At 45.4% G+C, this 18,766-nt stretch overlaps 1 long non-coding RNA gene across 1 annotated transcript; it reads right to left on the reverse strand.

Moving 5' to 3' along the window:
* Nucleotides 1-232: 232 nt before the first annotated feature.
* Nucleotides 233-3,383, reverse strand: LOC134131231 (uncharacterized). Its single transcript, XR_009956633.1, has 2 exons — nucleotides 2,465-3,383; nucleotides 233-926 (listed from the first exon to the last, which is right to left on the reverse strand). It is a non-coding gene; the product is annotated as an uncharacterized LOC134131231 (long non-coding RNA).
* Nucleotides 3,384-18,766: the final 15,383 nt, after the last annotated feature.

Consider the following 18,766-nt stretch of genomic DNA (forward strand, 5'->3'; position numbering starts at 1 on the left):
TTGCGCATATCCGCCCGTGATTCGTTTTTATAAATACTTCCGCATTCGCCTCCGTTGCAGCAGGGCCGCGTTCAGGCTCCCCAAACAGGAAAAACTACAATCCCCGATCCAACTTTCGCTTTTTCTTCATTTTACCAGACTCTCGCGATAGCAGCCCCCCCCCCCCCCCCTCACACACCAAGACACCGCATCGTGATGTTACATGTTACACAAACACTGACACAGGCATGTGGATTTTTTCCAAAGCTTTAATGAACTTGTTTAACATCTTTATGCACATCAATGAGCCAGTCAGGCTGTTTCCCATAGACCTCATTTCTTCTCAGCAGGACGACCCAGAAAGGAGATCAATCCCCGCCCCCCCTTTCTCCCCCCTTTACGCACACACACACTCTCTCTCTCTCTCATACATGGACAAACTAAACATAAAATTGGGACACACAGGATGCTCCGTGGCACAAAGCGAAGCCTTTCGCGTACTCAGCAGAGAGACCAGAGTATGAAAATGTGTCCACGCGCGGACGGCAGTCGTTCAGCTGCTCGCATTTTTTGACACAAGTGGACGTGACTGAAGGGAGATGAAGGAGCAGCAAGTTGTGTAGCAATCGCAAAACCCGGGTGAAATGAATTACATGTTTATGTGTAAATGTATTTACAACAACGCAATCTGTCACTAAATAATATTAACAAAAACAACTTTTTTTCCAGCACCGGTACAATTCTGACATGGTTGCACTTTTAATAGCACATACAATTTAATGGACGTGTAACATCTTGCCGGCTCCAATATGGAGCTACTTTTTGAACAGAAAATATTTGCCAACAATATTAAATTTAACTAGACTCATTCACTCATACACACTCACACAAAGCTCTGTCGGACGTTTGGAGAGTCCCCCCTCAGGTGTTCCTTCGCAGTCCGACACCTGAAAACGAGAGAAAATGTTGATTCGTTTCTTCATTGTCCCATGTGAAAATCATTAAACACAGAAAGCAAACAGAGAGAAAGTACTTTTTTGCACTGGATTTTTTTTATGATGATTTGCCGTTTATTTCAGTTTGTGGAGGACAAACTTCAGCCTCTACTTTTCTGTTTCAGTTTCGGTTCTTTGTGTACACAGAACGTATTTTCAGACCTCCTTGTATCGACACACACACACGCACGCACACGGCACCTCCCTTAAATCCTGCAACACAAAGCCTTTTCCCATGTAAATTTCGGCTCCCTCCTCTCAACACATCTCTCTTACACTAAGCCCATGTTTCCACACACACACACACACACACACCGAAAAAAAAATCCACTAACAATTCGACTTGACTAAACAGCTACTCCACCCATTAGGGTCCCTGGCATCTTCTCTGTCCCAACATTAATCCTGAATACAGTAATTCTCATATTAATTTCATTTGACTCATCATGAAAAAGGGATTTCAGCTGAGCAATTAAGGATAAAACGAGTCACAACGGCGCACATGTGTCGAATACAGATACAAAAAAACCCTCCAACTTATCACTTATTCAAACCAGTTTTCAAGATAAAAATGATATTAATACACAGTGAACGTTTGTTGGCGATATTTCAGTTCAAACACCAGGTATTTCCAGAGTTTACAGCGCAGCAAACCAACTAGTTTGAATTGTTTTGCGTGTGGCTGTCCACCTCCGTGGTGCTGAGCCTTTATTTCAGCACCACGGAGGTGGACAGCGACACGCAAAGAAGACCCCTTCAAACGCTTCTTAAGCTGCTGCGTTTCAAACAGATGACCTCTGCCCCGCAACATGGAGTTTACACACATGCAACAGCATCAAACACACGTGGCAAGAGACCCCCCCCCCACCCCCCAACCCCCTCAGAGACTCCACCAGTGTAGATGATGATATAACGTCTGTCAGACAACTCTAGAAGCCATATTCACACAAATTCCGCTTTCCTCAGTAATAGTCGTTATCCCCCAAACAAAACCACGGTGAACTCCTAACTTTAACCTGAACAACAACGTTCACACATTTCTGCCCTGTGATTCATACTAAAAGTCTTTAAAGTCTCTGACCAGCAACGCGCCTCAGCTCATCTCCTTTTACGGTCGCTTACAATGATAACTTAAAAAAATGTTATATCTGCATGTTGTAGCTTCTCAAAAATGTCTGAAGCATAGAAAAAAATCTAAAACTGATTTGGCAAACAATTCCAGATGAATTTTAATGTATTAATTCTATAATTTTCAGCTTTAAAAACTCAATTCTAACTCAATGGCAGCTTTAAAATACACTTTAATAAAGTGGGAGCATGGGACATGTTGGAATTCACAAGATCAATTCTTCAGCAAATCTCTATTGTTTTTCAGTAATTATGAGCTACTATGTATGTATTCTGAAAAAGTTTACGTTGATTGTCATCTTTATTTCTGTGTGCCATACAACATGGAACATGTAACACACGTGTGGACACAGCTGCCTTACTTTAGAGGCTGCGTTCACGTCGTCCTATTCTTCTTTTTCTGCTGAAAGAAACATGGAAAGCGACATTAGAAAACTGTGTGAGCGCACATTAAACCTGCTAAGCGCACACACACACACACACACACACACACACACACCGTCGCTCACTCTACTAACACGCTATCACGGAAACAGACACACACACACATACAAACACACACGCACTTCTCAAATGCATATCTATGGTACAAATAAAGCTGATCCAATACTTAATGTAATGCTTGGAGGTCATTTAGCCAAAGTGCAGGATAAAAAGCAGGCAGAGTAAATGTATATTCAACACAAAAAGCGCAAAATAAGTTTTGTATGTTAGAATTAAAACTAGACATTAAACATGCAAAAAAAGGTTAGTGACTTAAATAAATAAATGTTTCTTTCTGTGCTTTTGTACACATTGTTTGCTTGAATAACTTTCTCTCAAGTGGACCTTTTGAGGATTGTAATGGGACACACACCTTTCCAGCCCGTAGGTGTGTGTGCGTGCGTGTGTCACCATTGACGCATGCACTTTAGTTACTGTAAACTGTTTTTCCATTTCAAAAGCTGTTTTTACCAATTTAACTAGTATATTATCGGAATGTAACTTACAGGATTCATGTGTGCTGTTGCATGTACGCATGTGTGTGTGTGTGTGTGTGCATGTTTTTTAAATGCATCTAGATATTTCAGACACACACCACTATTGTATGTATATATACTGTATATATATATATATATACACAAACAGAGAAAGTACACATTCGGCACAACCGCATCTGAAACAATATCGCTGCATTTTGTACTGGATTTTTTCACTTCAAATAAAATAAACAGGATTTGCCGTTTATTTCAGTTTGTGGAGGACAAACTTCAGCCTCTAGTGTTTCAGTTTCAGTTCTTTGTGTACTGTGATGAGCGTCCCAAGCCACATCAGCGTTGCCCTGGAACCTACAAGGAACACCTGCTCACCACTCATCACGAGCTGAGTGGCCACACCTGCAGCTCGTCAGCTCCGCTGCATTTAAGCTGCAGGTTCAGAAGGAAGAAGGGGGCCCACTGGAGAAGACGTAAGGCTAACCCTCTTGTGTGCCATTCTCTCTCTAGAAAGCAGCGAGTGACCCGCACTGCACCGACTCCCCCACAAGCGGATTCACCACGAGCACCAGGGCCTGCAAAACCTCGCAAGCTGGACCTCTGGATCTCCTAATTAACTCTACGGTTGTAAATAAACCTTGCCCTCCGGGGACTTCACTTGAGCTGTTGTGTAGTGTGTTCCTTCCACCCCGCCACACTGGTGGAGAATGCGGGCATACTGAGTGGGAGGAACATCCGGAGGAAAACCTTTTTTTTTTTTTTTTTTTTTTTTTTTTTTTTTTTTTAACAAAACTAAATAAAAAATATTTTTTTGCTCGGCCCCCCTAGGCAGCCACTCCTTTCCCGGCGACATGGATGAAGTCATTGCACGCCTAACGGAGATCAGCATGCGCCAGCAACAGATAACTGAACATCTGGCGACGCGACAAGGGCAAACCGAGCAAGAGTTAAATGAACTGCGCACGGCTGCTGCACGACATGTTCCACTACCTGATCCCAGAATGAAGGTGACCCAGCTGTTGCCGAAGTTGACAGCTGATGACGATGTGGAATCCTTTCTCCAAATGTTCGAGAATACCGCAACCCAGGAGGGCTGGGACCCTGGTGACTGGGCACGCTTGGTCGCACCCCTCCTCACGGGGGAAGCCCAGCGGGCATACTTCACGCTGCCAACTGAACGGGTAGACGACTACAAGGAGCTAAAAAGGGAAATCCTAGCTCGGCTGGGCCTCTCACCAGTCTGCGCTGCACAGTATTTCCATGACTGGGAGTATAAGCCCCGCCTCCCTGCCCGGGCCCAGGCCGCAGAATTGTCGCGTCTCGCGCAGCATTGGCTGCTGGAAGGAAATCCCACAGCCGCCCTTGTGACAGAGCGTGTTGTCGTCGATCGGTTCCTCCGTGCCCTCCCGAGATCCCCTCGTCAAGCCGTCGGTATGCGGAACCCTAGCACGATTACTGAGCTTGTCGAAGCTGTGGAACTGGCGGAGGCTGTCCAACACCAGGGTGCTGGAGAACGAGCTCCGCCGTTTCCCCGGAGGGTGATCCAGGAGCGACGCAGGCCAGAGGGCAACCTGCGGTCCGAAGGCCGGCCGGGGCCTCCTTCTCAAAGAGACGAATCAATGCCCACCGCAGACCCCACACCGGCTCCAAGAACCTGGCTAGCGGGCTGTATCCTACATCAGGATTTGCCAAAAGGGGCGCCGAGGGTGGACGTAGAAGTCGATGGCCGCCCGTTCGCAGCTCTTCTGGATACCGGCAGCGCGGTCAGTTTGATCCAGTCTCATATCCTCTCGCCCCACAGACTAACCAAGGCTACCATCCCGGTCACCTGCGTGCATGGAGACACGCGACATGTTCCAACCAGGAGAGTGACCATCTCCGCTGGCCCTGACTCATGGCCGATGGACGTGGGCCTAGTGAAGGATCTGCCGGTACCCGTCCTTATCGGTAGAGACTGGCCGGGCTTGGATCGCCTGCTGGCCGCGAACGTGCCATTTGCCAGTCCTCGACGGGCCCACCTCCGAAGGCGGCCAGGAAAAGGAACCCGTCATCGTCCCGTCTTGCTGGCCTCCGACAGCGGGAGAGATGGTGAGTCCCCACCCCCTCATTCTAACCTCTACCATGACCTTTTCCAACAGGTGACAGGAGGCGGGTCGTTTGCCAAGGAACAACGGGAAGACGACCGCCTAAAGCACTGCTGGGCTCAGGTGCGCATGGTTGAGGGAAAAGAAACTCAACCGGGGCCCCATCCTCTCCCGCATTTTGTCGTCCAAAACGGCCGGCTCTATTGTGTTGCACAGCGAAGGGGGGAAGAGAAGAAGTTGTTGGTGGTACCCCGAACAAAGACAGAGACGGTCTTAGAGCTGGCACACTCCCATCCCTTGGCGGGCCACCTTGGAGCCAACAACACCATTCAGCGGGTCCGTGACCGATTCCACTGGCCAGGATTGGACGCCGAGGTGAAACGATTCTGCCAGGCCTGCCCCACTTGTCAGAGAACATCTCCACGGACCCCTCCCCCCAGCCCACTGATTCCACTGCCGGTCATTGAGGTACCCTTTGAGCGCATTGGGATGGATCTCGTAGGGCCGTTGCCTAAGTCTGCCCGGGGGCATGAACACATCCTCGTCATTGTGGACTACGCCACCCGGTATCCTGAAGCAGTGCCTCTTAGGAAAGCCACGGCCAAGGCCATCGCCAAGGAGCTCTTCCTTCTCTATAGCCGGGTGGGCATCCCCGCCGAAATCCTGACAGACCAGGGAACCCCTTTCATGTCCCGGCTAATGGCTGACCTGTGCGCCCTCCTTAAAGTGAAACACCTGAGGACCTCTGTCTACCACCCCCAGACGGACGGTCTCGTGGAACGCTTCAACCAGACCCTGAAGCGGATGTTACGGCGGGTTGCAGATGAAGACAAGCGGGACTGGGACCTCATGCTCCCCTACGTGCTCTTCGGAATACGGGAGGTGCCTCAGGCGTCGACAGGCTTCACCCCGTTCGAGCTCTTATTCGGACGCCAGCCCAGAGGCCTCCTGGACGTGGCCAAAGAGGCGTGGGAACATCAGCCGGCCCCCCATCGCTCGGTGGTAGAGCATGTGAAGGAGATGAGGGAAAAGATCGACCGGGTCATGCCGCTAGTCCGGGAACATCTCGTCAAGGCCCAACAGGCGCAGCAACGGTATTACAATCGAGCCGCCCAGCCACGAGAGTTTCAGCCAGGAGACCGGGTCATGGTTCTTGTCCCCAACTCCGCCTGTAAGTTCCTGGCCAGTTGGCAGGGCCCGTACACCGTCATCGAGAAGGTTGGGCCGGTTACGTATCGTGTCCGACAGCCAGGCCGACGAAGAACGGAGCAGCTCTACCACATTAATCTGTTGAAGAAATGGGTGGGGACAAGGGACCAGCTCGCCGCCCTCGCCACCGTCGACTCGCCGGTAGTGGACATGGACGCCCAGCTGTCGGCAGCCCAGAAGTCAGAGCTGCAGCACCTGGTCTCGCAGTTCTCGCATGTGTTCTCCTCCAACCCCGGGCGGACCCAGATCCTCCAACATGAGATCCACACACCACCCGGAGTGGTCGTCAGGCAACGGCCCTACCGAATCCCAGAGGCTCGTCGGAAGGCTATTGAGGAGGAAGTCCAACACATGCTGAAGTTAGAGGTGATTGAACCATCCAAAAGCCCTTGGTCCAGCCCGGTTGTCATGGTACCAAAACCGGATGGCACCCTCCGCTTCTGTAACGACTTCCGGCGCCTAAATGGAGTGTCTGAGTTTGACGGATACCCCATGCCTCGAGTGGATGAGCTCCTTGAACGTCTGGGAAGGGCCCGGTATATCTCCACCCTAGATCTGACCAAAGGGTATTGGCAGGTGCCCCTTTCCGAAACAGCCAAACCCAAGACCGCTTTCACTACCCCCAGTGGACACTGGCAATACCGGACCCTTCCCTTTGGCCTACACGGAGCTCCGGCCACCTTCCAACGGATGATGGACATCTTGTTGAGGCCTCACCAGTCCTATGCCGCAGCGTACCTGGATGATGTAGTTATCCACTCCGAGACTTGGGAAGACCACCTAAATCGGTTGCGGAGGGTGCTACTGGAGCTGCGCAGGGCTGGACTCACCGCCAACCCCCGAAAATGCCATCTGGGCCTGTCTGAGGCGAACTATCTGGGTTTCCAGGTGGGAAGAGGAGTCATCAGACCCCAGGAAAAGAAGGTTGAGGCAGTCCGCGCCGCCCCAAGACCCAGTACAAAGTCCCAGGTACGAGCCTTCTTGGGGTTGGCGGGTTATTATCGATGTTTTATACCTAACTTCTCCTCTTTAGCCTCCCCCCTGACAGACCTAACCAGGAAGGGTCAGCCAGAGAAAATCAACTGGACGCCCGAAGCCGAGGAGGCATTGAGAAAAATAAAGATGGCATTGACGGCAGAGCCGGTCCTAAGAGCGCCAGATTTTGGCTGTCCTTTCCTGCTGCAAACAGATGCCTCTGATACAGGACTGGGAGCCGTCCTGTCCCAGATTCAGGAAGATGAGGAGCATCCTGTCTTGTACCTCAGCCGGAAGCTGACCCCGGCCGAAAAAAACTACGCCGCTGTGGAGAAGGAAGCTCTGGCCATCAAGTGGGCAGTTCTGGAATTACGGTATTACCTCCTAGGTAGGCGATTCACTCTCTTTACAGACCACGCGCCCCTCCAGTGGATGGCCCGAGCCAAGGACACGAACGCCAGGGTGACACGGTGGTTCCTGGCACTCCAGGACTTCCACTTTGAAGTCCGGCACCGTTCTGGAGCAGCAAACTCTAATGCGGACGGCCTTTCTCGGATCTGGTCGGCCTTTGTAGGTCTGTCAGGGGTCATTCCCCACCAACCCCGTACATCACCCCTACTAACATCCTATTATTCCACCAGGCCAGGACAACGCTTAAGGGGGGGGGAGTGTGATGAGCGTCCCAAGCCACATCAGCGTTGCCCTGGAACCTACAAGGAACACCTGCTCACCACTCATCACGAGCTGAGTGGCCACACCTGCAGCTCGTCAGCTCCGCTGCATTTAAGCTGCAGGTTCAGAAGGAAGAAGGGGGCCCACTGGAGAAGACGTAAGGCTAACCCTCTTGTGTGCCATTCTCTCTCTAGAAAGCAGCGAGTGACCCGCACTGCACCGACTCCCCCACAAGCGGATTCACCACGAGCACCAGGGCCTGCAAAACCTCGCAAGCTGGACCTCTGGATCTCCTAATTAACTCTACGGTTGTAAATAAACCTTGCCCTCCGGGGACTTCACTTGAGCTGTTGTGTAGTGTGTTCCTTCCACCCCGCCACAGTACACAAAACGTATTTTCAGCCCTCCTTGTATCGACACGCACACACACACACGGCACCTCCCTTAAATCCTGCAACACGTGGCCTATATAAATATATATATATATATATTTCACATATGTGGATATGGCTCTAAAACAGAATCTGACAGTTACACTCAAATGGCAATTCATTAAGTTGTGTTAAACGTCACTAATCCAGCTGCTGTTTCTTTTTCCTTTTAAAAACTGCGCAAGCAGGTGTGTTTCTACGCTCGCCGGAAGCAAAACACTTTCTGCAAATCATCACAAGCTCGTTGATCTATTTTAACAGATTAAATGATTAACTTCCTCCATAAACTGTAGATGCTGCTGTAGGAGCTTTCTGCCCCTGTTTATTCTTCTGTTTCTTCTCCCCGAACAACACAGATTTGATGAAGATCAATAGAGCGTTTTAACCCAAATATAAAAATGTTGAAGTTGTTTTTAAACTCTACCTTTTAGCGTTTCATTCCCCCCCCCAGTCCCAGTCCAACCAGTTTGTCCCACTGCCTCCTCCTCCGTGCTGGTTCCCCCCCCCCCTCCTTTCACAATCAGGTCCTAAAAAGAAAAAAGAAGAGACACATTTTAGTGGCTCTCGTGCACACAGACACACAATGAGGTGCCAAGAAAGATGTTTGCTCACAAAATCCTAAACACTGATCTTTAGTCCATCAGGGAGAAATGAGTTAGTTTTTAATATCCTTTTGGCTTTTGTAACCAGTTCAGCTATGAAAAGCACTCCTACACGTCGAAAAAAACAACAACACACGTGCACACGTCTGTGCTAATGACACGTGGCCTCAGCTATTCCTCATCGTGAGGAACTCACGTGCGCGGCTGCACAACCAGTGACTGGTGGCAACAAAATGGCCGACCGGCATCTGTTTGAAGGAACATCCGGGAGGTCAAATTAAAATCACCTTCGTTTGCTTGGTTTTCAGGATTATTGTGCAGAACGATAAGTTCTCAAAGCATTAGAAAAGTATAGCGCTACAATAAAGTTCTTAAAGTTGAAAGCGTTTAGAAAATCAATTCTGTTTGTGCAATCCTGAAATAGCTGAGATCCCCACATTAAGAACAAAGCTTCATGGTGGAAACATCTGTCTCCAACAGACAGGGTCTGTTTTCAAGTTGTCTTCATTTTCCCCGAATCAGGGAAGTTGGAATGCAGAAATCAACACTGGGAAATAGATCAAGCGAAATACAATTTTCTCTGTTATTAAAGTATTTTTAAGTTAAAACCAAATCATTAAAATGAAGATCATACAATTTAACACCAGTGATATTTGAATATAAACTGAAGGCACTGGTAGAAAACTACGTGAAGGTGTGAGACAATAAAAATAAAATGAGCAATGATTGTCAAGAATAATCATGTGTATCTTTATGTGGAATTATTTTATCTGTGCACTTTTAGCTTCCCATTAATCCGGAGCATCAGGAATCAGGAATAATTATCAATAATAAGTGTGTCAGACACAAGGGAGGAAGGGACGACGGAGTCGGGCTCCGATGGGGTTTGTGTGGCGTCTCGGTCTCTGATGGAAGGGACACAAAACTGTTCATGTCCAGCATCGAGGTAAAGGGTCACCAGACAGAACCCATGTGACAGGCCGACATGTCACAGGAAAACACACACACACACACACACACAGTCCATTCAAATTGTTGACCGGACCAATTTAGCCGCAGCCACTGAAATGGAGAGTTGGAGAAAGAGTTCTGAGGTGAAGAGGACACACATTGAAAATAATTGTTGAAAAGTTGTTGTTTTGGTTGTTGAATAATGCATTCCTGTAACGTGATTCTGTAAAATGATTAATGAAAGCTTTAAATGAGCATATTGTTGTGTGGAAATGATTAGTATCAAACAAAGACAATTAAAATGTCTTGTTTGGAGTAAATCCTTTGTGGACAATGGAAGGCTGAGTTTAGTTTGTTATTTAGACTTTAATGAAAACAAGGAGAAATGTTTATTTATCTATAAGTGTGGTTGTGAAAAGAAAAATTAAATTAAAAAAAAAAAAGATTGTGGTTAACTGTAAAAGGCGAGTGTGTGTGTGTGTGTGTGGGTGTGCGTGCATCTGTGTGTGTGTGTGTCAGTCAGTGCAGAGAGATCAAGGGAAAAAAGGTGTGAGTGAGTCAGAAAGTGTTTGCGTCAGCATCCAAGTGAGAATCTAGTTGTGAAATTGTGTGTCCCTTACAATTGATTGGGAGATTGTGTGTGTGTACGTCAATGTAAATTAACTATATATATATATATATATATAAGTTCATTTACTGTAAAAGTGAGGAACAGAGTTTGCCACCTTTGATTCAACTTGATCACGAAAGGCTCCTGTTGTTGAATATGGAAACAAGATGGCATTAAATAAATAAACTAAACTAAAATGACTTCAAAATACAAGTTGTTAATGTTCAGCAACACTTGAACTTATAATAAAGAGCCACAATAAACGAACCTCATTCCCAAACACACTCGTGTGTGTCTTAGAACGTGAAATTCTAACGAGGCTGTGTGTCGAAGATTCGAAATATAAATAAATAAATAAATATGTATCCCAGAAAACACATTCAACCATCCGACGAAATACAAATGAACGGGAAACAGGCTGCTGTCTATTTATATTTGAAAGTGAGGGATTTGTGTGCGTATGTGTGTGATTTCTGCGTCAGGGGGGGGGGGGGTCACAGTCTCACTAAACCTTTCTGTCCCATCTCCCCACTTTCCTGAATCATTGTACAACACAACCTATGAGGTGTGTGTGTGTGTCTTAGTTAATGTCACACAAAGGTAGCACTATTATATTATATTCTTAGATATTAGTTTGAGATCGGTGTGTTGGCTTCAAACAAACACAGCTATAAAAAAAAAAGAAATCAATTCTACAACACACTCTATGCGAATGCTATATTTCATTTTCAAGTGGGGGAAAAAAAGACTTTTTTCACATGTGTGTTTCAGCCAACTGTAGCGTCACTGTATGACACATTATGGGATGCCTTCAATCAACAGCAGGCAGACGGACAGACGTTTCATGCAGTAAATAACAGGAACGGGAGGTAACGGGTGTGTGGGTCCTGCCTCAAGAAAATATCAGGGTTCTGGACTCAAAATGATGCAATTTGTACATAACTGTACGAGGTGAAATTCTAAAATGACCAGATGCAGAAACATTTGAAACAATGTATCAATATATTCATCCACAAATGATAAAGTTATGGCCACAAGTACAGAAATAATTGAACTGATGAACCCACAGTTCATTGTGATCAGTCAACTTAGTGGCTGCTTTTCTTTTTTACTTTAGTGTTCAAATAACAATTTACACATCAAGTGTCCCTGAAGTAAAAACATTTTAGTATAAAAGATATTTGGTCTTTTGAGTCTCTCACTGAAACCCCAACCCAGTCTCCAAAAAAAGCGTGAAATGGCTACGTTGGTCCACCGTGATAAACGTAGTCATGTTACGTTTTCCCCCAAAATAACGTTACTATGTTACGTTTCTTTTGGCCCATTCATTTACATTGCTTTGCAAATAGGTCACGTGACTATCAAGTTTCCCGTTAGTGAAAAGAAAAACATGGCGGACGGTCAGCATAATCTCCGTGAAAAACACAATATTTTAAGAAAGCATCAGCATTTGTATGCATTTCGATGGCATTTCTAGCGAGAAGTATGCGTTATTCTTTCATAATCTTCTATCAGAGACTGTAGAAGACCTTCCGTTTATTCGTTTCTGCGAAGATTTGAGTGTCCCTTTGGGAAAGCGTGGCTACGCAACGCCTTTAACGGCGCATTATTAAAAAAACACTTCCAGTGGGGGCGTTACCGTAAAGAAGCGTTCAGCCTTAAAGCCACTAATCGCCAAACAAAACAAACTCAAAGCACTCGAATCACATTATGACTTTTTAAACATAAATTCCGTTATTTTTATGAGTTTTCAATGAAAGAATGCATCATTTCCGGGGGTAGGCATGCCCGGGACATCCCGAATTATGGGCAATTTTGATTTGTCCAGCTTTTTGACAGCTCCAGTCCCGACTTCCAATCACAGCCTCCTAAATCAATGACGCGCCTAAAACTCTCGGTTCGAACATTACGTCTTGTTTACATGGGAAAGGGGGGCGGGGCTTCGCCCTCAGAGCGGAGCGTCATTTCTCGCTCCACACGTCTCCTCTTTTTACTGGCCAGGAAAACGGGCGATCTATCCCACGTGGGTCTGGCTCCATTCCATTGGCTCTGACGAATCCATAGAGAGGCGGGACTTATCATTTGCCCGGCAAACGGAGAGATTTGAACTCCATTGCTTGCCCTGTGCGTGAAGTGGCCGTGAGGCCTCCACTAAAGTCTCTCTCTATTTGTTCTGCTTTACTCAATAAAAGTAAAACCTTTACAGATATACTGTCCACACACTAGGCTAACATAATGGAGACTTCCAGGCTTCGTCCTTTATGTTTTATGGGGATAAAGCCTCTGTAAGTAGTTTTTTCCCAAGCAAATCTGAGTTTCTTCTTTTTTTGTGTGTCCCATACAAATATCAAAATATATATACTGATTTTCACATCCAAACACACTCACTTATGTTCCCTTTTATCATGACAACAAGAAATTTCAAGATAAACCTTTTGCTTTCATAAATCATACAGTTTTAGTGTGTAAATGCCCAGCAGTGTACGGTCCGGGGGCCCCTATCGGGCCACTTGTTAGATGGTTCGATTAGTCTATCACTACTATACTTTGATCTGACGACTAATTTGCACATCATGCTCGTACCGGCATGGCTTCGCCCTTCCCAGGCATAGTTCATCATCTTCCGGGGTCCTATAGCCAGTGTTGGGAAAGTTTACTTTCTACATTAACTAGTTCAAAGTTTAGTTTACAAATTTTAAAAAGGAACTAGTTCAGTTCATAATTCAAAATATTTGAACTAAGTTCACGGTTCCAAAAAATGAACTAGTTCAGTTCTTTTTTTCCATACGTTGCTGCGAGCTATTTTTTTTTTTTAATTATTGCCACAGCCCAGAACCACAGACAGCAATTATTTTATCAGTTTTAACACTGAAGCGATGCATCAGATTTAATCTTCTTATCCAATTTGAATCCTTATCCAACCAGGGTTTACATTAGCATTGAGGGGACAGCATTTCCCTAATGATTCTTTGATGCTATGTTGCTGTCTATTCACTCCACACTAGCAGCAGTTGCAGAGTTTACCCCTACACTACATTCTCAAACACATGCTGCTTAAATGGTCTTTTTTAAATAAGGAATTATTAAAAGAAAAACAGGACAGTAATCATTAAGGTGCAAATGTTTGCAAAGAAAGGTCAGATTCCTCCCATCCTCACCGACCTTGTCAGTAACTTCATAAACTCTTTAAAATTATTATACGCCGCCTCTTTGCTACACTTATTAATGCGCGTTTATGGTGTGTTTTCTATAGAAATCTGGTACCCCATTGAACGATGTTAAGCTGAACGAACGCGCCGTTCATAGACACCAGAATGAACGAGAACAGTGACGTTCATCGGGCATTAATACAGTACGTTCAGTTCACGTTCGCCCAAAATATCAACAAGTTTATGAACTATCGTTCAATGAACGCGTTCAGGCACAACACTGTCCCAAAAGGGCCGGGATCGCACCTCACCCAGCATGCCTCGGCCTTCACTTTTTTCACTACAGAGTTTTGTTGCACCCTGTGACTCCGGCGTTAGACTCCTTCGACTGAGTTTTAAGATGGGTTGGATGGGTTACTGACTAAAATTTATGCCCCCACCCCCTAACTGCCTCAGGGAAACTTGTAAATATAATAAGTCAAATAAGTCAAACAAGCAAGTTGTATCTGGTTTAACCCTTTTATTCCTGTAGGCGTTTTTTAGGTCTCATGCTGGAAATTGCATTTACACACTAAAACTAGGATAACGCATGTCTGATGATAGTGACAGTGAGTCTGTCGATCAAGATGAGGATGGAGACATAGTAGAGGTTGAAAATCCTCCTTGTTGAACACCCCACAATACATTCTGTGCTCCCTCTGGCATAACATTTCTAATGATATCATGTCCCCCCCTTCAGTATTTTAAGACATTCTTCAGGTTATTGTAGGCCAGTTGAATGTGTATGCCATAAAATTTGACACAAACAAGCCCTTTAAGTTTACATGTTTTGTATGTGGATTTTGTACATACAGTGTTGGTCATTTAATTTCTTTGTTTAATATTTTTGAATTTATGTTTGAATCCATTTGTGGTTAATGTGCTCAAAATGCACTACTTTCTTAATGCTTACATTGCTTGTTTGACTTATTATATTTACAAGTTACCCTGAGGCAACAGACCTAAATCAAGTTAGGGGGTGGGGGCATATATTTTAGTCAGTAACCCATCAAACCCATCTAACAAGTGGCCCGATAGGGGCCCTCGGACCGTACACTGCTGGGCATTTACACACTAAAACTGTATGATTTATGAAAGCAAAAGGTTTATCTTGAAATTTCTTGTTGTCATGATAAAAGGGAACATAAGTGAGTGTGTTTGGATGTGAAAATCAGTATATATATTTTGATATTTGTATGGGACACACAAAAAAAGAAGAAACTCAGATTTGCTTGGGAAAAAACTACTTACAGGGGCTTTATCCCCATAAAACATAAAGGACGAAGCCTGGAAGTCTCCATTATGTTAGCCTAGTGTGTGGACAGTATATCTGTAAAGGTTTTACTTTTATTGAGTAAAGCAGAACAAATAGAGAGAGACTTTAGTGGAGGCCTCACGGCCACTTCACGCACAGGGCAAGCAATGGAGTTCAAATCTCTCCGTTTGCAAGGCAAATTATAAGTCCCGCCTCTCTATGGATTCGTCAGAGCCAATGGAATGGAGCCAGACCCACGTGGGATAGATCGCCCGTTTTCCTGGCCAGTAAAAAGAGGAGACGTGTGGAGCGAGAAATGACGCTCCGCTCTGAGGGCGAAGCCCCGCCCCCCTTTCCCATGTAAACAAGACGTAATGTTCGAACCGAGAGTTTTAGGCGCGTCATTGATTTAGGAGGCTGTGATTGGAAGTCGGGACTGGAGCTGTCAAAAAGCGCGACAAATCAAAATTGCCCATAATTCGGGATGTCCCGGGCATGCCTACCCCCGGAAATGATGCATTCTTTCATTGAAAACTCATAAAAATAACGGAATTTATGTTTAAAAAGTCATAATGTGATTCGAGTGCTTTGAGTTTGTTTTGTTTGGCGATTAGTGGCTTTAAGGCTGAACGCTTCTTTACGGTAACGCCCCCACTGGAAGTGTTTTTTTAATAATGCGCCGTTAAAGGCGTTGCGTAGCCACGCTTTCCCAAAGGGACACTCAAATCTTCGCAGAAACGAATAAACGGAAGGTCTTCTACAGTCTCTGATAGAAGATTATGAAAGAATAACGCATACTTCTCGCTAGAAATGCCATCGAAATGCATACAAATGCTGATGCTTTCTTAAAATATTGTGTTTTTCACGGAGACTATGCTGACCGTCCGCCATGTTTTTCTTTTCACTAACGGGAAACTTGATAGTCACGTGACCTATTTGCAAAGCAATGTAAATGAATGGGCCAAAAGAAACGTAACATAGTAACGTTATTTTGGGGGAAAACGTAACATGACTACGTTTATCACGGTGGACCAACGTAGCCATTTCACGCTTTTTTTGGAGACTGGGTTGGAAACCCTCCTGCTGCAGATGTTTGTGAATCAGACTTCACCTGGAAATACAATTTGGAAAATAGTTTTTTTGAATATTGTAGACATGATTTTTGCTGATATAATGCAGTTCAGTCTGTTATTTTTCAATTCATTATATTTTATATTTTTAGAGGTTATGTTTTGGGCATCTGGAGGAAGCCCACTGAGTGAAGAATGTTTCTCGGATAGAAGGAGGGAGTTTGCCCAACTGGCTCCTGATTCATGTGATCATGTGACGCCTCTTTACAAACACACCGAGCCACACGTTGTTCACTTGTTCATTTAAACACAGCTGATTCAAACGTGCAAAAGGAAAACACTACAGCTGGGGATGGTCCTGTTATACACACACACACACACTCTCTCTCTCTCTCTCTCTCTCTCTCCTATGACTTTTTTTCTTTGCCAAGACGAAAAAAAACAACTTTAAAAGGAACGAATCGAAGGAACCGGACAAGAAACGACCAAGAAACCGTAAAATAAATAAAACTCTTGTCATTTTCACACGAGTAAAACGTATGTTTCATACTAACAAGGGCTCAGAGAATTTATCGGATACAATTTTTTATATTCTCCAAATGTATCTCGCTTTAACACACTGGTCACCTGCTACACATGTCTTCTATTTAAGTGTCGCTGACTCGTTATTCTCCTTGAAGGACTCTCTTATTCCAACATGACTCCTCAGCTTCATCCTGTCCAAAGGTTTCACCACATTTCAAACATTTCTGTTCATTTCCATGTGTCTCCATTGCATCGAAATGGTATATTTATGGTAACAAACTGCTGTTTACATTTAAAATGTTCTCCGAAAACAAGAAGTTTCATTTTGATTTTAATAAACAAATATGATTAAAGGGCCGTAAAAGCTTTATAAAAAGATATCCTCGACGTCCTCGACCTCCACGGAGACCTTCAGCGGGGTCAGTGTGGATGTTACATCAATCCTACAACGTGGGAGCAGATGCACGGGTTGGAGAGGAGGAGGTGAACGCAGTGACCAAGAAGAGGGAGGAGAACAAAGAGAGTCAGTCGGCCCTCACCTCGGGCCCCGAGAGAGTCGCAGTGAATGAGAGTCGGAGGACGAGATGGGAGACGGAGGGGGAGAGGGGGGGGGGGGGGGGGGGGGTGAGGCAGAAACTTGGAACAAGGAGAGGTCACATGGGATGAGGAGAAGAACATTCACTGGGAAAGCATGACATTATTTTGAAAATATCCAGGAGGTTTTTGATGAAGACAAATGGACCGTAAGCTGGTTCCAGCTCACAGGCGGTTCCTCGCTTCTGCACCAGAACACGGATCTCTCTCTGTCTTTGGCTGCACATTTTAGTTTAATGTAGTTAATGCATTCTATAAATAAATGTGCTTGTGTATTACTTTCCACTCGTCTGGTCCCTCGTCTGTTTTTCCCGCCTTTGAGCCGGTCTGCGACATGAGACGTTTGCGAGATGTGAGATGTGACGTCCATCAGAGGTGTTCTCACCTTCCTTCAATTTCTATTGTAATATTTAGATGTTTCTTCCATTGCTGCTGCACGTTAAAAGTGTGCTTCACGCTACACGCAGACACCCAAACGCAGCGTATTTGTTCGTAAGAACAATGGTCATTTTGGGCATTTCTTTTGGCCTTTTGGCCGCTCGGTGCTTCACACGGGAGCCTGGCGAGGAGCAGTAACCCACAGTCAGCTGTTGGAAGAAGAGCTGCGGGCCGCACTCAGCGAGGAGCCGAGGAACCCGGCGCCCGCTGTGAGGGGAACTTCTCGCCACGTCGCTTCTGCACCCAAAACTACGACGAGTGTTTTGGCCGCGCCGCAAACTGAGAGGCCCGCCGCTCTTTTTTTTTTCTTTTTCTGACAAAGCAGCTGCTTTCAGAGGGATGTAGTATTCAACCGGGCTTGTTGTTACCATGGTAACCACCGGTGCCGCCAAATAAACCCTCCCCCCCCCCCCCCCCCGGTCTTTCAAGATTATTCATTTTTATTCCAGATCCAGAACTAAAGTCTCTGTATAACCTCACACACCTTAGTGTATAGTCTCAGGAGGTCTGACATCACCATTGTGTAACTGTTTGTTACAGTGTTTGCAAAAGAATTTGGAGCCACGAGACATTGTGACGGTAACTTGGGCCACATGTAGGGAACCAAACTCTCTACGCGGCCAATAGATCTGAGGCTGAGAAGAGTTTTTTACTGAAAGAGACCAAACAGATGAATCTATCAATCATTCTCTGGTTTACAGAAGCTAGTTGGGACCAAAACACAGAAAAACAGCAGAATATTGTAGATAATCATTATTAGTTTTGACTAATTTAAACAACGATTAAAGGTCTGAACCAGGCTTTGCATTCATTTTTATTTTGTGGAGGTTTAAGATGAATATTTCCGATTTCTTCATTGCTCGGATCAACTATGCAAACTTTGATTTTAACGACCAAAGTCTTTCAATTTGAGCTACAATTCCAAACGTATACACACAGAATATAAAGCCTGCTAACTGACTACAACTGTGTGTGTGTGTGTGTGTGTGTGTTATCTTGTGTGCAGTTCTACAGTTCGGTCAAAACGTTGCTCCGCTAAAAATAAATAAAGGGTTCGAGAGAGGAGTGAAACCCATTGTGCGCTGT

This window comes from Pungitius pungitius, chromosome 6 (genome assembly GCF_949316345.1).
Source record: "Pungitius pungitius chromosome 6, fPunPun2.1, whole genome shotgun sequence".
NCBI classification, from domain to species: domain Eukaryota; kingdom Metazoa; phylum Chordata; class Actinopteri; order Perciformes; family Gasterosteidae; genus Pungitius; species Pungitius pungitius.